Source organism: Macaca nemestrina, chromosome 16, assembly GCF_043159975.1.
Source record: "Macaca nemestrina isolate mMacNem1 chromosome 16, mMacNem.hap1, whole genome shotgun sequence".
Taxonomy (NCBI): domain Eukaryota; kingdom Metazoa; phylum Chordata; class Mammalia; order Primates; family Cercopithecidae; genus Macaca; species Macaca nemestrina.
Window position 1 is genome coordinate 67204818 of NC_092140.1, and position 23574 is coordinate 67228391.

Consider the following 23574-nt stretch of genomic DNA (forward strand, 5'->3'; position numbering starts at 1 on the left):
ATCGTCCTTAACCAGAAAGCTTTAAAGTGAACTCTACAAAGTGTGCGTGTGTGCGTGCATTTTCAGAGATGGAAGGAGAATAATACCTTTTAAGGACTTCTGACAAAAAAAACCTATTAATTAAAAATTTTCAGAGTTCATTTAGGGTCCTAGGGGGAAGGACTTGGACAAAAGCAGGCCCGAAATAGTTGGGTTCGCCTAAAACCTATATTACTCCTAGGAGTTTATCAAATGGTTTTATCCTTTAATTAGAAGAACAATTTTTGAACATGGGGTAAATCCTGTGAGGTGCCACTTAGTTCATTGTAGTAGTAATTTCAAAAATGGCACCCTGGTGACTTGACAGATTTCATGCCAGTTTCAAAAGTACCAAGCTTATACTCAGACACAGGAAAAATCTGGAATGTTATCTGCATAAACCTTAATCAGTGATTTCTTCACAAAGAGACTACAATTACCAGTGCACTACAAAACCAGGGTTTCTGTAGGTGTTATCAGTGCCACCTCGCTGAGCTCTCAGGAGCAGTGACCTCTGTTCACCTTAAAACTATTATGCCTTAGCTCTGTGTTTTACAAGGGTTTCACCTCCACTGCGCTATTTCACTGCCAGGCTCTTATCTCAGCGGAGAGAGTCAGTGCCAGTGCCCCTACTAACATTTCAAGAGGGTAAAGGAAAGAACTCTCAGCTCGGGTCAGAGATGTCAGGATTCACAGACCTTAACACCAGGCTCAAGGCTGGAAATCTGATACGAACATGACAAATCAAGACAAAATGGTCAAGCATTGGAATATAATCACCTACTAAGTCACTGCTATTCAAAAGGCCCTTTAGAGAACAAATTGGCCTAACACGGAATAGGAAAACTTCAGGTTTAAGAAGAAAGTGTAGAGGGGGCAACTGTTGCATTGTCAGAATTTACGGCGTGAATTTCAACAGTTTAAAGGTGGTGAACTCTAATCCTACCTTCAAAGTTTTCTTATTCCTTGTGATTTTGTTCCCTCATTTGTTATAACATCCTCCTCGTGGGAGTATGGTGATAAATAATATAATATGTTTTAAGGGATTTTCTCCATTTTTAATTTTCTTTTAAAAAAAAGGCAATATTTATTTTTTATTTCAGAAATTATTTTTCTCCGTGTGAGGTGTTGAACAAGTTGGAAACTGAATATATATATATATATATATTTTTTATATATATATATTATTTTTTTCTTTCTTTCTTTGAGACGGAGTCTCACTCTGTCATCCAGGCTGGAGTGCAGTGGCGCAGCCTCGGCTCACTGCAACCTCTGCCTCCCGGGTTTATGGCATTCTCCTGCCTCAGCCTCCCGAGTAACTGGGACTACAGGCACCCGCCACCACACCTGGCTAATTTTTTGTATTTTTTTAGCAGAGACGGGGTTTCACCATGTTAGCCAGGATGGTCTCGATCTTCTGACCTTGTGATCTGCCCGCCTCAGCCTCCCAAAGGGCTGGGATTACAGGCGTGAGCCACTGCGCCTGGCCTGTGATCAAATATTTTTAAAAGCAGTAACTAAAAGGAATTTCTATTACATGCCAGGTGTGTGGCTCATACCTGTAATTCCAACAGTTTGGGAGCCAAGGTAGGAGGATCACTTGTGTCCAGGAGTTTGAAACCAGCTTGGGAAATATAGGAGTTTGAGGCTGCAGTAAGCCATGGTCATGCACTGCCCTTCAGCCTGGGTGACAGAGCAAGACTCTGTCTCTAAAAAACAAACAGATAAACAAAATCCAGAAAAACAAAAACTAAAGGACATATAGCAATATAGCAGACATTTTGACCCCTTACATTGGGACCTACTTGACCTTTGGGTCTCTTTCTGTAGACCAGGCTAGAGTGTAGTGGTCCAATTGCAACCCCAAACTCCTGGGCTCAAGTGATCCACCTGCCTCAGCCTCCTGAGTGACTAGGACTGCAGTGTGACTACCATGCCCAACTATTTTTTTTTTTAATTTTTTTGTGGAGACTGGATCTCACTATGTTGCCCAGGCTGGTCTCAAACTCCTGGCCTCAAGCCATCCTCCTGCCTCAGCCTCCTAAAACATTGGGTTACAGGAGTGAGTCACCATGCCTAGTCCAACTAGCAGACCTTTAGATTAGTAGATTTTCAGAAAGAATGATTTCTGTAACTACATGCTTTCTCTGTGCTTGAGAATGGAATACATACAGAATCAATGAGTTCAACCCCACAGTATGAATGATGCATCATGTTACTCTTCATACACTATAACTCCCATTGCCTAATTATACACAATGAGTGTTTTAGTGATTTGGATTTCCTCCCCTAGTCCTAACAAAAAAAAAAAAAGAGCACAAATTTTCTAGTGTTACTAGCATGCTCTGTGATCTTTCTTCACATCCATTTATGGAAATTTTTGGTCACAGGACAGCCTCCATCCAAATCCCTGTAGCCAAGAACTTGGTGGTAAAATCTCTGAAGGAAATGTTTTCGGCTGGAGCTTTGTCACAGAGCCATAGGACTTTCTTGGGAGTCTAGGTATTCATGGAGTCTTAGTATTGGTGGTCCATACTGTCTGGACCTGTCTTTTTCCTCAGGAAAACAGAGAGCCATGACATAGGATGGTTTTTGGGTATTAGGTTTACTATTGAGTAGGATAATTCTTTGTCGTGAGGAGCTGTCCTGAGCCTTGTAGGACATTTAGCAGCATCTCTGGCTGTTATCCAGTAGATGCCAGTAGTACCTCTCTCCTTCCCTCAGTTGTGACAATCAAAAATGTTCCCAGACATTGCCAAAGAACTCCTGGTGGCAAAATCTCTCCCACCTCCACAGTGAAAATCAATAGATTAAAGGAATGTTCCACCGTATCGTGCTGTTAGTACTTGGAATTTCAATCTCATCTGAGTTAACACATTAGTAACAGTGTGTTGCATTTATAATTTGCAGAGAGCTTTTCACATAGAGCACTATATTTAACTCTCACAACAGCCCTGAGATATATTTGTTGATATCCTTCTTCTAAAGACTTAGAAACTGGCTTTTAAGTGACAAACTCTTAAAGTGACAGGTGACTAAGCACATAAAGTCGGGTTTCTGGGACTTTCACCTTGGCCTTCAGCTTCCTCATTCCTGTGGTTCAGTTTGTCTGACATTACTGTGCACTAGACTACCCTGTTAATTTCTCTTACATTAGGGTTGGAAGAAATATTAGAGGTTTTCTCTTCCTTCTTAGAAAAAACTGGATTGCAGAGGAATTAAGTGACTTGCCCAGATAACCAAGTCTACATTGGTTTAAAAATATTATTCACAACACTTGTTAAAGAATTCTAAGGCAGACTTTATTCAGGACCACCACGATAGGTATGGGGACCACTGAAATAAGATTTTGCGGGAGGGGAGAGAGTCTGGGCTCAACTTTAAACACAAGGAAAAATGGGAATTTATAGCGAAGGAGGTGCGAGGTGGGGGTCAGTGGATGGAAAATTACTAAGAGGAAATAACAGATGTAAGGGAGAGGGAATTCTACCAAAATTGACCTGATAGGATTCTTGCTGAAGGCAGGCCAGGGTGATCATCCATCATCTGAGGGATGATGCAGGAGGAAGAACCTGATCAGACATCAAAGGTGATCAGATACTAAGGATGGGAGCTTCTGGCTAAAGTGACCTAGTAAGATTCTTGTTAAAGTTGAACAATGCAGAAACTAACACCAAAGCCTAAAAGGTCCTATTGAAGAAAAAGTTAAGAGGAGCCTGATTAGTTTGGTCAAGGAGAGACTCTTTGTCTGACTTAAATCCAGCTCTCCAAGCTTCCTAACCAGTGCTGTTACATAAGTGTTACATGAATGAATGATAAAATGGATACAAGCTAAATACATTTTGGGGTGTGTGTGTGTGTGTGTGTGTGTGTGTGTGTATGTATGTATGTATGTTGCAGGGAGAGTAGCTTTAGGGGAAAGTGGATTGAGAGGAATACGTGATCTCAGAATAGAGTCATATCAGTGGGGCCAAATAATCAGGAAAAAACCAGGATGTGTTTGAGAGCCACTGTGTTTCTCAAAAAGCCTTTACCTGGTCAATTATAACTTAACTGAAGTAACTAATTGTTGTGGGGGAGGAGTAGGGATGAAGGAGGAAATGATAAGTATCTGCAAAGAGTCAAAACCAATGTGTAAGAATTGGTTAAGGTGGCCCTATGCAGTCCTATTTAGCACAAGGATGATCAACTTCATTTTTTCCCCTATAGATCCTTTGGTCCTGGCTTAGGCATCTCCTCCCCTGAGATGCTCTCTCCTGCTCTCATTCGGCTGGTTGCTGGCTTAGTGCTCCTTCTTTATTCTCTCAGCACACTGTTTGTATTAGTCTGTTCTCATGCTGCTAATAAAGACATACCTGAGATTGGGTAATTTACAAAGAAAAGAGGTTTAATGGACTCACAGTTCAACATAGCTGAGGAGGCCTCACAGTCGTAGCAAAAGACGAAGGAAGAGCAAAGCTACGTCTCACATGGCAACAGGCAAGAGAGCTTGTGCAGGGAAACTCCCATTTATAAAACCATCAGATCTTGTGAGACTTATTCACTACCATGAGAACTACTGGTATGGGGGAAACCATCCCCATGATTCAATTATCTCCACCTGGTCCCACCCTTGACACATGGGGATTATTACAATTCAAGGTGAGATTTGTTACATAAATCTAGGTGGGGACACAGCTAAACCATATCACTATTGTAGCACTAAACACACTACATTACATCTTTGTTTCCCCTACTAGCCTGGGAGTTCCTTGATGGCAAGAACACTGTTTCATTCATTTTTATAACCATAAACCCTCAGCGATCATAGGCATTTGAGGAATCAAGGGAGTTGATGATGGTGGAAGAGCAATTCATCCCAGTGCCCTTGATTTGTAAACAGGGACCTTAGTTTTAAAAACATATTTTAATCAACCACTATTTGTCTTTCTTCCCTCCACTCTCACCCCTTTATTTCTTCTCTTTCTAGATACTCCCTTCTGGCAATGCAGGATTATCTAACTGTGTTCTTGCTTAAGAAATTCCAGAGGCTAATCTTGAAATAAACCAGGCACAGAGCCCAGATTGCAGAATCCTCCCGCTTAGCAGGACTCATGAACAATTAGTACATGACCATTGGGCCATAGTCAACATAATGCCAACTATGTCTATCTCTCACCCGAGATAGCCATTGGAACAAGACACACAGACCCCACACCCTGCACCACTCCCACATGCCTCCCATATCAAGTTTTCCTTTAAAACCCCTGTGGTAAATTGACAAATTTAAGATGGTACTTTAGAACACATGTTCACCATCTTCTCTGTTTGCTGGCTCTCTGATCAAACCTACTTTTTCTCTCACCAACCATCTCTTGGGTTTTCAACCTGCAAGTAGAGACTAATAGAAGGGCCCCTGAGGACACTATTTGCTCTGATTCTGTGCTCATCCATTAACCTCCCTTCTCTAGCCTGGACACCTGAGGCTGGACACCTGACTTCCCACAATAAGAAGCAAGACCTGCAACCTCATCAGCTCCTTGAGGCTCATGTTAGGTTCATCTCCCCTGTAAGTTAATCAAGAGGAGTGAGAGAAATAGCCAGAAGAACCATTCAGAAGAGAGCTGGAAGGGCTCAACCAATTTTTTTTTTTTTTTTTTAATGGAGTCTTGCTCTGTTGCCCAGGCTGGAGTGCAGTGGCGCGATCTCGGCTCACAGCAAGCTCCACCTCCTGGGTTTGCACCTTTCTCCTACCTTGGCATCCCAAGTAGCTGGGACTACAGGCGCCTGCCACCATGCCTGGCTAATTTTTTTTTTTTTTTTTGTATTTTTAGTAGAGATGGGGTTTCGCTGTGTTAGCCAGGATGGTCTCAATCTTATGACCTTGTGATCCGCCTGCCTCGGCTTCCCAAAGTGCTGGGATTACAGGCATGAGCCACCGCGCCCAGCCGGGTTCAACTAATTTTGTAATTTTGCCAGACGCCACCCAATAGTTTGAGCACCCAAAGTGCTCTAGTTGGGAGATCTTAATGCGTCCCAGGAGGTATTAGTAAGGTTACAGTGGTGTGTATGTGTGTGTCTGTGTGTGTGGTTACACAGAGGGTGGGCTGATAATGATGGAGCTACTGCCTGAGTTTCCAGCATTCAGAAATGGCTGTGACTGGGCTTTTCCAGAATTATCAGGTAGAATATTTCTGCCTTGAAATGAATATAAGAAGAAGTAAAAAAAAGTGATAGGAGGAGGGAAATCTTTTAAGGAAAGATTAATTATTGTACTTAAGAAGACAGCATTTCTAGTAAACCTCATTCCATACCCCAACTCCCTAACCTCTTTCCTGACTGTGGATGAAAAATTGTCAAATCCTATAAACTCCACGCTTGTGGCGAAGGTGCGGGATTGTTTGCCTGGCCAGGCTGTCTGAAAATCTGAACGCACTATGCTAATAGTACTCTTGTCATGCACACTGATGCTTTGTTTCCAGGCCCCCAAAGTCTTTGCTATGCAAATCAAACCACAGGGGCACTTTAACATGTAAATCACATAATCTCCCTCACGTGGGATGAATTGACGGATTTTAAACTCCTTGACTGTTGGGAGGTAATGAACTGTGCTTATTTAGCCAGCATTATTGCACTGGGCATATCCCCTACACTGGGCTTTACTTTGTGGTACAGCTATGCCAGGGGAGAGCTGGGGCGATTTTTAATATTGCTGTCAAAAGAATAAGAGAGGCTCAAACTTGAGAAATTCTGACCCCCTTTGGGGTGGAAAATAAGGCCCTCCTCAGAAACTGTGTTGAGTTCTGTGTCCCCCTGGAGGGGTGGTGGGTTTTGCTTCTTTGATTAGTGAATGAACACTGAATCTTCCTGGGAAAGGCTGTTTTCAGCTTGTTTCACAGGTGAAGGGAGCCAAGGAGACTTAAAGGGACATTTCAGGCCCTGCAGCTGGGAGGAAATCCAGGCTGGGGCAAGGAGCCAGGAACCTGTGTGAAGGCTATGGAAGACTGTGCTTTCACCAGCTGCTGCAGTCCTGATCCCTAGTTTGTGGCTAAAGTCACTTAAGCACCTCGTGCCAGCTTCCTTTTCAGTAAAACAGGGATAATGCTAGGGATAGAGGGAGCAGTGACTAGATCCTGTTTGTAATGACAGCTGAGCTGCTTGGCAAGATGTGCTTGTTCCAGAAATGAAGTGTGATTCCATTAAAATGTGTGATCTTTTGAAACAGCCTACCTTGTTTTGGAGTATGCGGTACTGGATTTATTTGTTGGGAACAAATTGATGAGAACAATATTTTGGCCTTAAGGCATCAGTTTAAGCAAGGCACAGTTAAAAAGCAACTTCAGCTCCTAATGGGCTTTTACTCTCTCTGTATGTGTTTGAAGAGTTTGACAATTGTAACGTGCTCATTTTAGCCATTACCTGTGTGGCAGTCCTCACCCGGGCACTGTTCCAGAACTTCTTTTGAGCTTAGTGTTTGGAACTCAATATACATTTTCTCATAGAAACAATGGCTGTAAGCCTTCTTGGATGGTGGACAAAAATTGATCTCACCCCAATGTAACTGAAATACTGTGCATTTGCAATTAAAAGCTAGCAAGAGAAATTAGAAATGAGTATTAAAAATTCCCTCTAAAAATATTACAAAATGTGGCCGGGCGCGGTGGCTCATGCCTGTAATCCCAGCACTTTGGGAGGCCGAGGCGGGCAGATCACAAGGTCAGGAGATCGAGACCACGGTGAAACCCCGTCTCTACTAAAAATACAAAAAAATTAGCCGGGCGCAGTTGTGGGCACCTGTAGTCCCAGCTACTCGGGAGGCTGAGGCAGGAGAATGGCGTGAACCCGGGAGGTGGAGCTTGCAGTGAGCCGAGATCGCGCCACTGCACTCCAGCCTGGGCGACAGAGCCAGACTCCGCCTCAAAAAAAAAAAAAAAAAAAAAAAAAAAAAAAAAAAAGATTAAAAAGAAATATATATTACAAAATGTATTTAAGTCTATCAAAACATACACAATTTAAAACCACCAGACCCTAGGCCTAAGCTGCTTGCCTTTGCATGACACTTTTGGAGGAGCAGAAGCAGGAGTCCCCTCAGGGTATGACCCTAACGCATTGCTGGAATTTGCCAGCAAGGAGGAATGACAGAAGGATGTTGAACCAAATGGAGAGCGGAGAAAAGGTGGTTACATCACTCTAAACTCTTCCTGACATTATTGGGGTGAGAGGATATGAAAGGTTCTCTGGGGCACTGCTCACATTCGTCTTCTGGTTCAAGACCCCTATTCCCTAGATTCTGGGAGTGTTGCTGCTGAGGGCTCACAGCTAAGCCTCTCTCCAGAAATTGCCCTCTGCCTGCTGGAGCTGCCTTGTCCTCAAGGTTATAACCTTTTCCTAGAGCAGCCTTTGCCAGTAATCTGTTGATTTGGGAATATAAAGTCCTGGCCACATTGCCTTAATTTGGAAACAATGAATAAATATGTTAGCTTCAGAAGGCCCTGTACAATTGGCCTCTGTTGTGACTACACCTCAGTTCAATTTCTTCTACTCCAAACCTGCTTTCTTCAGTCCCTTGGATGTGTGGATCCTAACTACATTCCCCAGTAATTCTGCATGCAAATCTTTCTCAGAATCGGTTTCCCCATGAACCTAACTCAAGACAAACAAGCAGACAAGGGTAGGAATGGAGAGGCGATTAGTAAAGACTTCATTATTATTAGTTGGTAGCAGAGGGCTGAAAGCTGATCTACAGGAAAGAGGAGTACCAGCCAGGATACTAGTGGAGAGAATGCTAGAAATGATAAGAGCTATTCTGGCAGGGTAGGCATTCAAGATTACTTCTGTATGAAGTAGATCCGATGACTTAGTCAAAGCCACTAAAGATGTCCAATTTTTATGCAAATAGAGGTCTGAAAACAGGCAACCTACAGAATGGGAGAAAATATTTGCAAGCTATATATTTGACAAAGGTCTAATATCCAGCACTATAAATAAACAAGTTTACAAGAAATAATCCCATTAAAAAGTGGGCAAGGGACATAAATAAACATTCAAAGGAAGACATACATGTGGCCAACAAGCATATGAAATAAGTTCAACATCACTGATCATTAGAGAAATGCAAATGAAAACCACAATGAGGTACCATCTCACACCGCTCTCAGAATGGCTATTATTAAAAAGGCAGAAAATAGTGGATCTTGGCAAGATTGCAAATAAAAGGGAATGCTTACATACTGTTGATGGGAATATAAATTAGTTCAACCATTGTGGAAAGCAGTGTGGCGATTTCTCAAAGAGTTGTAAACAGAACTACCATTCACCCCAGCAATCCCATTACTGGGTATATACCCAGAGGACTATAAATCATTCTACCATAAAGACACATGCACGTGAATGTTCATTGCAGCACTGTTCAATAGCACAGACATGGAAACAACCCAAAAGCCCATCAATGATAGACTGGAAAAAGAAAATGTGGTACATACACACCATGGAATACTATGCAACCATAGAAAAGAAAGATTATGTCTTTTGTGGGAACATGGATGGAGCTGGAGGTCATAGCAAGCTAATACAGAAACAGAAAACCAAATACTTCATGTTCTCACTTATAAGTGGGAGCTAAATTATGAGAACACATGGACACAAAGAAGGGAACAACAACACTAGGGCCTACTTGAGGACAGAGGGTAGAAGGAGGGAGAGGAGCAGAAAAAATAATTATTGGGTATAAGTACCTGAGTGATGAAATAATCTGCACAACAAACCCCATGACACAAGTTAACCTATATAACATACCTGTACATATAATCGTGAACCTAAAATAAAAGTTGGAAAAAAAAAAAGAATTCAAGTGAATTGGTCCTTTAGAACTATACTCTCTTTGAAAACAAACAAACAAACAAACAAAAAACCCCAAAACTCTGCCAAGTCTCAGGAAGACCTAAACTCTTGATCTTCCTCCAGAGTTTTAGCTTGAATAACAGTGTCTTCATTTATTTTGCATTGCTGTAACAGAATACCACAGACTACATAATTTATAAAGAAAATAAATTTCTCTCTCACAGTTTTGGAGGCTGGGAAGTCCAATATTAAGATGCCAACATCTGGTAAGGGTTTTTTTTTTTTTTTTTTTTTCTGTGTCATTCCATGGCAGAAGGTAAGAGGATGAGATAGAGAGAAAGCTCAAACTCAGAGCCACAAGCTATTTTTATAATTGGAATTAAATTATTCATGAAGTTGGAGCCCTCATGATCTAAACACCCCCTTTTAGGCTCCAGGTAAAACTGGCCCAATTGTCCCTTAGAACTCCCATAGAACTGATACTTATGGTTTCTTTTGAATAAACATAGGAACTGACCCTCCTAGTCTTGAATCTTGAGAAAGTTACACTTGTCTTATCTGAGTTCCTTTCTCAGGAAACTCATTGGTTAACCATCAGTCCTCCAAGATAGTATCAAAGAACTGAAACTTACCAGATTATGCATCTAAACAATGAGACACCAGACCTCTCACCCATCATGATTGCCTAACCAACCACCTGCTTCCTGTTGATCAACTCCTCTTTCTTATCCCTCCTTAATTCCTGTTTTCCTGCATGTAATTAAATTTATTTCCTGCTATATAAACCCTTGATTTTAGTTGGTAAGGGAGATGAGGAGATGAATTTGAGACTCATCTCCCATCTCCTTGGGTGCAGCACCCAATTAAAACTTTCTTCCCTGGTAATACTCCTTCTCTCAGTGATTGGCTTTCTGTGCAGCAAGCATTAGGATGTAGACCAAACCCCTGGTGTTTTGGTAACACACCTTCCAACACTGCTGCTTTGGGGAGGACACATTCAAACTATAGCAAACACAGTTCTATTGCTGAAGCAATTTGGAAGGGTTGCTTTCTCAGAAAGCCTCTTATTTAGTTCCAAGCCTGGTATTTGTATATAAGATGTTCAAAGGTTATTGATCACAAAAGCATCTCTCCTCCAAATGACTTCTTGCTGCCAGCTGCAATCAGTAATGGTGCCAGATTGAGGCTGGGGATTTGCTTACTTTGTCAGTCTTAGGTTTGGATTACGGTATTACTCATTCCATAGCTGCAGTTCTTAATTTTATCACACCAAGTTTTTTCCTGTGCACTAGATATACACAAAATAAATGAAGAGTATACAAAAGTGTTTCTAAGAGATCTAAAAGATTTCTAAGAGCTAGCCATCTTCCTCAAAAGCTGAGACTAAAGTATGTCCAGCAAGCAGTGGGCTCTAAACAGATGTGAATGTGTAGTGCTGTGGGAGGACTTGGGAGGCAGGGCAAAGATCTTGAGATCAAAGTGTAACGCTCTCCCATGACTGGCTGGCTGGAAGGACAAACCTCAGAAACTGGCTGTCAGGGTCCATCAACTCTTGTTTTCCAAGTCTGTTTTCCTGAGGACCAAATGTGGTGCAATGCTATTATGGGATCTCACAAAACAATTTGAAGGCCAAACAGAGATTTTGACCTGACACGCTTGACAGACCCCTGAACAAAACATTGTTTCATGCTCTGATGTTTAGCTATTGTTTTCCGGAAGGATGAAAAATGTAAAACTGCAGTGCTGATACCCATCCAAGGATCAGCAGTTTGTAGGAACTACCAGAATACGCAGAATTGTTCTTGAGTCAGAGTGGATGATTTAAACCCAATCTTCACAAGTCCAGCTCTGTGTTAGCTAATCTGAGGGTAACAGATGCAAGGACTGAGTCTTAAGAGGCAATCTAGATGGAAACCTAGGTTCTAGGGTAGAATTACTACCAGGATTGCTACAGAGAAAGTCTGTCTTAACATGTCCATAAGAGATCATTTAAAAAACCTCCGATTTGGAATCACTGTGATGGTAAGATGTGAATCATAATATCCTCAGAAAAGGCCTAAACCAGTCATTTATTAAACAAATGTCACTGAGTGCCAACCATGTGGTGCTGAGCAAATGTTTGAAAAGCTGCAAAAGTGAAAATTTCTTTCCAGACTGTTTGCAAATTATTTTACAGGGAACAAATAATTTCAGTTATTAATTTTAATATTTTAGGAATATTTTAGCACTTGTATTGATGTCAGGGTAAAATACAAACTCTCTACTAAGGTTTATAAAAGACTCTTTGTGACTCTGCCTCTGCTAATCTTTTCATAGACGGTGTCCCCCAGCTTTATGACCCATTCAGTATGGACTGTAAATGTGTCTTGCTCTCTTTCACATGAGCTCTTCTCTTTGTCTGGGAAACCATTTTCATTCAACAACTTTCCCTACCCCCTTCACCAATTCTCTCTTTGTCCTGATAACACTCATTTTTGTAGCTAATATTACATTTCATTTTTCTCTTAGGACGCCTTCTATGAACCCCTAAGATTGGATTAGGTGCTCCTATAACACTCTGCAATTTTCCCATTGTATTAGTCTGCCTGGGCTGCCATTAAAAAATACCATAGACCAGGTGGCTTACAGAGCAGAAATTTATTTTCTCACAGTTCTGAAGGCTAGAAATGCCAGATCAAGGTCCAACAGGGATGGTTTCTGATGAAGATTTTCTCCCTGGCTTGTAGATGGCCACTTTCTTGCAGTGTTCTTACATGGTGGAAACAGAGTAAGTTCTCTAGTGCCTCTTATAAAGACACTAATATTATAAGATCAGGACCCACCCTTATGATCTCATTTAACCTTAATTACCTCCATAATGACTCTATCTTCAAGTACAATTACATTAAGGGTTGGGGTCCAAACATACGAATTTTGAGGGGAGAGATAAACATTCAGTTCATAACACCCATTATATATTTCTTTAAATTTTTAAATTTTTAATTTTTGTGGGTACACAGTAGGTGTATAATGTATGGGGTACATGATATGTTTGATACAGGCATGGAATGTGAAATAAGCACATCATGGAGAATGGAGTATCCATCCCTTTGTGCATTTATCCTTTGTGTTATAAGTAATTCAATTACACTCTTTCAGTTTATTTTAAATGTATAATTAAGTTATTACTGACTATAGTCACCCTGTTGTGCTATCAAATAGTAGGTCTTATTCATTCTTTCTAACTTTTTTTTATTCATTAATCATCCTTACCTCTCATCCCACCCACCCACTATCTTTCCCAGCCTCTACTAACCATTCTATGTACATGAGTTCAATTATTTTTATTTTTGGATCCCACAAATAAGTGAGATCATGTGATGTTTGTCTTTCTGTGTGCAGCTTTTTCCACTTAACATCGTGATCTCCAGTTTCATCCATGTTGTTGCAATTGACAGGATCTCATTCTTTTTTTATGGCTGAATAGTACTCCATTGTGTATATGTACCACATTTTCTTGATCCATGCATCTGTTGATGGACACTTAAGTTGCTTCCAAATCTTAGCTATTGTGAACAATGCTGTAACAATCATGGAAGTGCAAATATCTCTTCAAAATTCTGATTTCCTTTCTTTTGGGTATATACCCAGCAGTGGGACGCTGGATCATATGGTAGTGCTATTTTTAGTTTTTTGAGGAACCTCCAAACTGTTCTCCATAGTTGTTGTACTAATTTATATTCCCGTCAACAATGTATGAGGGTTTTCTCCATTATATTTCTTATCCAGGGCACCATTCACATTGTAGTTTGTGAAAATGTACTTCAGGGGTGTCAGTTACATAGACTACTTATCTTTATGTTTCATTAGAACTTAAGCTTCATGAGGGCAAGAAACATGCTTATCTTGTTTATTGTTGTCTTCTTAGCACTGACCACAGTGCTTCAGAAATACAAACACTTAGTTAATATTTATAAGCAGAATTCAATAAGACTATTCTGCTGATTTCTGGCCTCTTCCAACCATTCGTTGTCAGTAATATTTTTCTAAATTGTACGTACAATTATGTCATTCCTTTGCTTAGAGTCTTTTATTGAAACCTGCATCAGTTAAAAATATTTTAATAGGAAGTAACAAAAAATAAATCCCAAACTGGCTTAAATAATAAATAGAATTGTACTGGCTTACTCACTAGTTTGTTAGCGCTGCCATAACAGAATACCACAGATTGGGTGGCTTAAACAACAGAAATTTGTTTTCTCACAGTTCTGGACGCTGGAAGTCAAGGAGTCAGCAGGTTTGGTTTTTACTGAGGTCTCTCTCTTTGACTTGTGGATGGTGGTATCCTCACATGGTCACCAATTGAAATGGACTAGGGCCGCCTCTAACAGCCTCATTGTAGCTTAATCACTTATTTAAGGATCCTGTCTCCAAATACAGTCACATTCTGAGCTACTGGGGGTTAATGATTCAACATATGAGTTTTTTTGAGAAACAATTCAGCTCATAACATTCACATAATTGAAGATCTCAATACAGGGGAACTTAAGGTAAGGCTTGATTTTGGGGTGTTTAGGTTTATACTGTTTATGATTTCCTAGAACCATGTAAATCTCCCAGTGGAAAATGGAGGCTGGTGGGAAGTAGAGGCGGTGTGCTGAGGGAGCAACCACATATTTCCTCCGAAGCACTTTATCGTTTTGAGAATAAAGTACAAATGATTTAGCATGATTTATAAGGCCCTTTACCATGGGGTCTCTTTATCTTCTCTTTTTCTTTTTTTGAGACAGGGACTCACTGTGTCACCTGGGCTGGAGTGCAGTGGCGCAATCTTGGTTCACTGCAACCTCGACCTCCTGGGCTCAAGTGATCCTCCCACCTCAGCCTCCTGAGTAGCTGGGACCACAAGCACATGGCACCATGCCTGGCTAATTCTTGTATTTTTATTTTTTTGGTAGAGACAGGGTTCTGCCATGTTGCCTAGGCTGCTCTTGAACTCCTGAGCTGAAGTAATCTGCCCGTCTCAGCCTCCCAGCATTTTATCTTTTGAATATAATTTTTCTATCATATATACCTTCCATACAATATGGCAATGGTAATCTTGCAATTCCATATTCATTTCATTCATTCTCATGGACTTTTTCCCTTTTCTGGAATGAACTAAACTAAATGTCACCTGTATGAAACCTTTATTCACCTTTGTTACCAGAAGGGCTGGTGTCCATGGCTTCTAAGGTCATGGATTATATAACTCCAACTGTGTTTTCTCTCACATACACTGTGACATAAATATTGCCTCCTGGATTGTATAGTGTAAAATCTTCATAATTATACATGATTGCCTTGGCCTGCTTTCCTTAATATAAAATTACATTGTAATGGTTTACTTAAATGTCTGCCATCCTTCTAGTCTGTAAGGCCAGCATGGTAACTTAAATAGTACAGTTACATTGCTTGCTGTTTTTAGATCTTTATCATTCTTCTCAACTACCAAAACACTAAAATATTTGCTAAATTAGTGATTCAATCAATATACATCATTTTTAATGTCAAGTTAAAAAATTATTTAACCGTGACATCATTCTTATGAGGTAGGTATTCTTTTCTTTATTTTTCAGCTGAGGCAACTGAAGTTCAGAGAAGTTTGGTCATTTGCCCAGGACCATACAGCTAGTAAGTAATAGAATTGAATAGTGCTCTCTCACTCTCTCTCTCTCTCAAGTCAGGGTTTTCAGTTTTGATCAATAGTGGACATAAATTTCAGCATTGAGAATAATTATGTCTTGTTTAGTTGCTTTAGCTACATGATGGAAAGACTGACCACAGTCTACCTCCTAGAGTTCCCAGAAGTAAGTGGGATTATGCATGTGACTGTGCTCTGAGCACAGAGGTACCTATACTAGGCAAATATAAGGTATTCATTTTATAATGGTAGTTTTGTATTAATAGCTTCCAATTCCATAACTAGCCTAGGATGCATGTTTTAAGAGATGCATGTTTTAATATTTTTATTGATGCAATAATGGAATCTTGAAATACATTTGCAGAATCAGTGTTGTGGCCCTAAAGGGAAGCAAAGCAACCTAGTTTTATGGCTCATCTAAGGACCAAGATGAAGCAGTTTTGCAAGAAGTCCTCCTTTTGCCATTAGCTCTCGTTAGCTGAATTTAAATTCCAGTAGTGATAATACACAATTCTTCAACTACATATAGATTCTGTCTCTATAAAAGGAAAAAAAAAATCCGTAAATGTAATCATTTCTCCCTTGTCAGCTAATGTAACATAGTAGTAACTATAAAACAGTTTTCTTTAGGTGCTTTTGTGTGATTTATTCCTCCTGGCATGGATGGGGATATGAGCAGCATTTTGTTTCAATAGAGCTTTTCTGTAGCTTTTAACCAGTTACAAAGGGCCTCTGTCTATACCTGGACACAATCCTGCAATAGAAATGAAACAGGCTTTTAAGGATTGAAAAAAAGGAAAATAGAAGGCCGGGGCAAATTGTCGTTTCATCGTTTTGTGAAGCAAATATTATATATCTGGGAAAAAGATTTTTTAAAGGTATATAATTTAGGAGTGTCTAAAGGTGTTTTGTTAGGTCAATTGTGTATCAGAAGTATAAAAGGAAGGGCTTATGGATCTTTAAATGTCCCCTAGATAAGTGAGCTTAATCTATTTCAAATTATACTTCCCACTCTCTGATCTGAGAGAAGGGCTTTCTGTCTTGCTTTCAGTATTTAAAATCTGAAATAATATAGACTCGACTACCCAGGGAGCTGCCTCTTGGCCTGGTGCTTTGTCACCACAATTGAGATGGGCAGGTTGGAAGCAGCGGCGTGCTCCCCAGCATTACTCACAAAAGTGGGAGGTAGTGTTGTCTGCCTTTTTTCCAGAGGCTGGCTGGCACAGTACTCCCCTTGAGTTTGTGCCAAGGCACATCACTAAGTAAGAAGGAGGTAAAATAAGGATAAGATTTAACTGCTTCTTTCCAGGAAAGCTTGGAGACAGTATCACTTCCTTTTTTTAAAGTTGGAGGCAGTTTTATTTGTTTGGGTAAATCCCGTGGGAAATGAATAAGTAAAGTTATCAACTGACGTGCTTCAGAGGCTGAAAATAGATCCCAGAACATGATTTCCTTTTTATTTATCAACCATATATATTTATTCCTGGTTTTCTTCTCATAGGCTCCCTGATTGGGGGAGTCAGAGATAATAATAACTAAAAAGAACTGATCTTTTTTAGTTTGCTTGTTTTTGGGAGTTACCTCCCCAACATTTTGTTTAAAAAAATTTCAAACCTACAGTATAATAAACATTTTTCACATTTGTTTTCTCTCTCATTTTTTCTTTTTTTTTTTTGGCTGAAAGTTTGAAAGTAAGATTCATGCAGGGTCATGATACTTTCTCTCAAAACATTTGAACATACATCTCCTAAGAACAAAGATATTACCCTATCATTATCATATCCAAGGTATTTAACATTGATACAATAGTATATTGTAACATGCAGTCCAATTTCAAATTTCCCATAGTTGTCCCAATAATGTTTTTTATAGTCATTCTTCTGTTAAATCCAAGATCCAAGGAAGGATAACACATTGTGTTTGCTTCTCTTGTCTCTTTAGTTTCTGTCCATCTAGAACAGCTCTTCCTTGCCATTTTGTTGTTTGCAACATTAATATTTTTGAAGACTCCAGGACAGATGTCCTAGAGAAACTTCCACAGTCTGAATTTGTTTGATACAATTCCACCAAGAATGTTTAGTCAGACAACTGTGTTCAAAACCTACTTAATTATTTCTCTTTTTATGTGTGTGGTTATATTATCAACTTGATATGTAGTTAGTTTCATTTGTTTCTGTTTGATTTCAATTTTAAGAGTTTGCTTTTGGTAAGTCCTTTTTAATATAAATTTAAATTTAGAATTGTGAAACATTTACATGGTTCAAAAGGCAAAACTACATTTAAAATGTCTGTTCAGAAGTTTTACTCCTGTTTCTTTCTCCCAATTTCCATCCACCCCTTATGATAAACCATTTTCATTAGTTTCTGATTTGTTCTTCCTATATTTTATTTTTTAAAAATAAGCAAAAAAGTTATACATGAATGTATATATACACATAGGTATATATGGGTGTATATACATATGCATAGGTATATATGTGTGTATATATATGTGTGTATATATATGTGTGTCTATATATACATATATATTTTCTTCCCTATGGGAAAAAATATATATATATATAAAATATTATTTATCAGTCTATCTATATATCTTCTGTGGCTGCGCATTTAGGTTTTTCCCAATATTTGCTATTACAAATAAAGCCTTAGCAAATGATCTTGTGCCTTTGCTGTACTTGTGGAGAGGCAACTGTAGTATGGGTGCCATGCTGTACCAAAGGTAAGTGCATGTATCGTTTTAGTATGTATTGCAAATTGCCCTCCATAGGTTGTATCATTCTTCACCTCCACAAGCAATGTGTGAATGGATCTGGCATGAATCTGAACACTTTACATTATCTTACTGAATCCTCACAACAACTTTTCCTTATTATGACATTATTTCTTTCTTTTATGACCCTTATTGTATACTTAGGAGATTAAGGCTCAGAGATCTTCAGTAATGTCTCCAGGGTCATATGGTAAGTAAATGGCATAGCTAGGATTTGAACCAAGATGTTGATGCCAGACTCATGCAACTAACCACCTCACTGTACCATATACCCCTTACATTAACCTTCTTGAATCATACTTTTGGTATCTGGATAGGATTAATAGGAAATTTCCTATTCCCAGAGATGATGTTCCTGAAAAGCTCAAGGACTTCTGGAGAATCAAAAGAACTTACTTCCTCAAGGAATGCCAGAGAAGTACGAGAACAGCTTTCATGTTCATCCTGTTTCTTAAGGAGATAAGTGTTTAATCCAAGTTCCTAGGTCTCATCCAAAGATTCTAACCTAGTAGGTTTAGCTTTGACAGCAAGAGTTTGAAAGTGGAAAAGTTTTAGGAAGGCCCCTTTCTCAGAAAAAGGCATGAGAGTACAGAGAGCTGGATCCAGTTCTAAGGCAGAGTAGGCTGTTGGGAGGAAAACAGGGAATCAAAACCAAGGTAAACAGTTTAGGATTTAGGGCAGGCTCCAGTCCCAGCAGAGAACTGGAAAACAAACCAGGAACCTGGAGAGGCTCTTAGGACCAGACTTAGGGGGTCAGCTTTTCCCATGACAGAGACAAGAGGTAAATAAATGTTTTCAGATACAGATAAATGCTATGGTCCAGCACAGTAGAATAGAGAGGAGTTAGGATGTTTAGGGAAGACCTCTCTGAGAAGGTGGCCTTTGAAGTAAGACATGAATAATGAGTTGGCCAAAGACTTGGGGGCAACAAACTTCCAGGAAAAGAGAACAGCAAATGCAAGTCCTGAGGGGAAAATGAGGCTGGAAAAATAAGTTACACAAAGCCTGGTACAGCTGGAATAGATTAGGTTAAAGAGGAGGTTAAAGGCACAGATCAGGCGGGGCCTTGTTGGTTAAGGTAAAAGAGTTTGAGCTGGATGCTGTGGCTCATGCCTGTAATCCCAGCACTTTGGGAGACTGAGGTGGGTGAATCATGAGGTAGGAGTTTGCGACAAGCCTGGCTAACACAGTGAAACCCCCTCTCTACTAAAAATACAAAAAATTAGTGGGGCATGGTGGTGGGTGCCTGTAATCCCAGCTACTCAAGAGGCTGAGGCAGGAGAATTGCTTGAACCTGGGAGGTGGAGGTTGCAGTGAGCGGAGATCGTGCCATTGCACTCCAGCCTGGGCAACAAGAGTGAGACTCTGTCTCAAAACAAAAAAAGAATTTGGACTTTATTCTAAGAACATCTGAGCATGCCTGGGGGAGGCAAGTTTTAATGGATTTCTGGAATGCGTTGCAATTTAGTCATCAGGAAATGTATTTAAATTCAGTTCTATGAGGTATGATAAGTTCTAAGGAGATAAGAACAGAAATAACTGCTATTGATTGTATATACTTATTTAAATAAGAGTTATGCTATGGATTGGATGTTTCTGTCCTCACCTGAAATTCATGTTAGAACTTTAATCTTCAGCGAAATGGTAGTTGGAGATGGGACCTTTGAGAGGTAATTAGGTTATAAGGATGAAGATCTCGGGATGGAATTAGTGCATAAGAGACCTAAGGGAGCTTGCTTTCTCTCTTTACTCTCTGCTGTGTAAAATGAGAAGACAGCCATCTCCAAACCAGGAAGCAAGCCCTCACCAGGCACCGGAAGTGCCAGCACCTTGATCTTGGAATTCCTAGCCTCCAAAACTGTGAGAAATAAATGTTTGTTGTTTAAGCTGCTCAGTCTGTGATATTTTTAAATATGTATAGCAGCTGAACTGACTAAGACAAGTTATTTTTTTTAAGGCAGGGTATAATAGGAGGCTGAATGTGAAGTTTGGCCAGTAGTGTGAGTTAAAGGACATTTATACAAAAATAAGTGCCTTGCTACTCATGCTTACTGCCCCCAGATGATTGATCAAGTGAAGTATATTCTTCACATTCTAGTAAGGATACAATACTTATTCCAGTATATATGCATAGTAAACATATTTCATTTTATGGAAAGAAATAAGAATTTTAAAATATCTTGTTATGTGCCACATGTGAAGCTCAGAAAGTATGCCACTGATGAATTCATTAGACAGTACAATTTCCCCACACCCGGTTCATCAAATTTTCATTTTTTGTGTGTATGACATCAGGTAACATAAGCTTTCTTTTGATTATCTCTCTCATTTTGCCCTCAGTATTTTTTGTAGATTCTTGAAATCAGAGAAGTTACCATTAAGTGAGAAATCTAGCTATGGCATAAATCCTGAAGAAAGAATGAAAAAAAAAAATGGCATCATGTCATATCCTAATCATGATAGAGCTAAAATAGAGTAAATGGCGAGAGTGTAACTTAGAAGAAACATTGAAATGAAATGAATGACAGTAAATATATTTAAAAGTCATGACAGGCACATCAAAATAAGGATAATTTAGTACTAAGTCACCTTTATAAGGAAAAAAACCTCAAACATAAAATATAACATTTAAGCAAAATCATTATTAGCCAAGTAAAAATTCAGTAAGAACACGAAAAGCATATGCTTTATACGTTTTAACTTTTCTTCTTAAGCTGATCTATAAGATATGTCAATGATCCAGGTATTTTTAAATATCTAGGTGTTTGATACCATGCAAAAAATGCAGACATTTGGCTCAATTTTCTATTTTTATCTGGCTATTTATAATCATATAAATCATATAGACTCATATAAAATCAGATAAATCATATACAAAATCACACAACATGAACCATCTTTTCAAATCCTATAAATTAGGCACAGACCATTTTCCTTGTAGGTAACATATAATAAAACCAGAAGAATGACCATAGAATCAACTAAAGATGATAGCTGTTTAATTATGAAAAATAATCATTTATTAGTAGATAGTTGTTTATGTAATAAACATTTTTAAAGATATCCTTCTGTGGAAATTTACCTGGCAGGTATTTGTGGCTGTCAAAGGGTTACAATATTTGGCTGACGGAAATAGACAAACTACATAAGTAGCTTTAATGCAGGTAAAAGATAACTATTTATTGTACACAGATTGCCTCTTATTGTGGAGGTACAGCAACCCTCAGGGTTGAAGAATGATGATTTCCAGGACTTCAAATCCCTCTGAGGATGCCTGGTGGAACCTGACAGCATGTAACTGGGGGGAAGGAGTGCTTCAAGCCTGTCCAAGAAGCTTTTTCATTTCTAAAAGGATTCCTTCTTGCTTTTGTCAAGTTTTATGGAGTCTCTGGCTCCCCATTCACCTATCCCTAGTGTACTGTACTCCTGCATGTTAGCTGTGAGACTGGCCAAACCGTAGACCAGCTTCCCAGGCATCTTATTCTCCCAGTAGGTCTATTTCTATAGGCTGTTACTAGTTCCACTAGTTCCTTCTACACACACATACACAGATAAAGCTGGAAGAATTTGAGTTTGTTACTAAAGCAAGAGCTACAAAATGGAAAAATCAGTCTAAGACTATAAAATGTTGTCAGTTTAATTGGTTGAAGCTATCCTAATGATACCCAGGGTCTAAGTCAGTGGTTAGACTTGATCTGATGGGCAATAGGGAATCATTGTACATTCTAGAGGAAGGGGGAGATAAGATGAAAATTATGTTTGAGAAAAATACTGATGGATTCTTTATAATGGCCTGGAGATGGGAGAAATGGAAGAGAGGCAAAATAAGTGATATAGGCATGAGAAGCACAGGTTTGTCTACCTTTCTCTACTACCTTCAGTTTCAACAATTGGCTATGTTCCTAGCTTGAGTCAGGAGCCTTTTACAGGTGATCTCACTGGGAGGTAAGATTTAAAGGGAAATGGCTGGAGGCAATCAGGTAGAGCAAACCTGTCTGTTCTCTAAGGGGCCAGCAGACATGAATAGAAAATGCTAGATGTGGTGACAAGAGTTTCTTAGAGAGCTAAGTTAGCCTGAATAATCACAGAGACTGAAAATATTTGAGAAATGCTTATCTCTAATGGGTTGGTGAAGAACTGACTTAGCTTAGGATATAAGATTATCCCCAGGGGATCTTGGCATAGAGTCTAAAGAAGAGTCTAAGGAGGATGTACAGCTCATCTGTGTCCGTCAGAGTCCAGCCAGGACATAAAATACACACCTGTTATTTTAATAGAAGGAGTTTAAAATAAAGAATTGTTAACTAGGAATTAAAGAAATGAAAAGGCAAAAAGAGAACACTATAACCCTAGGCCTGGAGGATGAGGGAAGAGGTTGAAATTATTAATACTTAGTGACTTGGAAGAGAGGCTCTGCAGAGCTGGTGAACAAGAGAGGTGAGATGAGGCTGGTCTTTAAGTGTTGGAAAAATTGCAAACTGGTATCAGCTATTCTACTGGAACAAACCAGTGCTTCCAGGTGTAAGGGTTGCTAGAGTGACATAGGAACAGGAAACTAAATAAGAACAGAAAATCAAGACAGGAGCAAGACGCAGACAGGAAGTGTTTGTGGTCCTTGCCTTTAGCCTAGCTGTCTCCCTCTGGTGCTCCCTAGTGACAATGCCTAACAGAACCGCTGGCAAAAGAAAAGTCTCAGCCCCAGCATTACCAAAGGGAATATAGAAAAATGAGTTTGATGCTGAGACAACAGTCTAATAACTGGGAAGATATGCATAGTCACTAGTTGGTAAGATGAATGTCATAACTAGAGTGAAGTGACCAGAAGACACTCAGTCATGGACATTCTGGGACAGAACATAATTGAGACAAATAATGAGCTCAGAGTCTCTTCCCAAAGGAAGACTTATATCTTGAGATAATATAGAAGCTAGTGATAAATAACAATAATGCTATCAACAGCATCATTTCATGAGTTCTTTCTATGAGCTAGACAAAGTTACAGTTCATCTTATTTAATCTCCACAGCAGTACTAAAACAGTAGGTAGATACTATTGTAGCCATTTTGCAGATGTGGAAACAGGAGGCAGGCAGAAGAACATCTAACATGGTTAATAGATCATGATTGAAACCCAAGTTTTTCTGATTCCGTGGCCTAGGAACAAAAGTGCTACTTGGGTTTGACTCATGATTTTCAGCTTCATCAAATTCTTAAAAATCGCTACCAGGGATTGCTTTAGTAAATTTCAACTATCAACATGGGAGAGTACGTATAGAAGAACATGGGGAAAATTAAAATTTGTG

The 23574-nt window shown here is 39.4% G+C and overlaps 1 long non-coding RNA gene across 2 annotated transcripts in view; it reads left to right on the top strand.

Moving 5' to 3' along the window:
• LOC105485580 (uncharacterized) overlaps positions 1 to 23574 on the top strand; it is a 242176-nt gene that overhangs the window by 171487 nt on the left and 47115 nt on the right. Inside the window, exon 4 of one of the 2 annotated variants that reach the window (XR_011614756.1) lies at positions 15435 to 15511. The exons of the other annotated variant lie outside the window; for it this stretch is intronic. This is a non-coding gene — a long non-coding RNA (uncharacterized lncRNA). Of the gene's footprint in view, positions 1 to 15434; positions 15512 to 23574 lie in introns of those variants that run through there. 2 annotated transcript variants of the gene reach the window in all.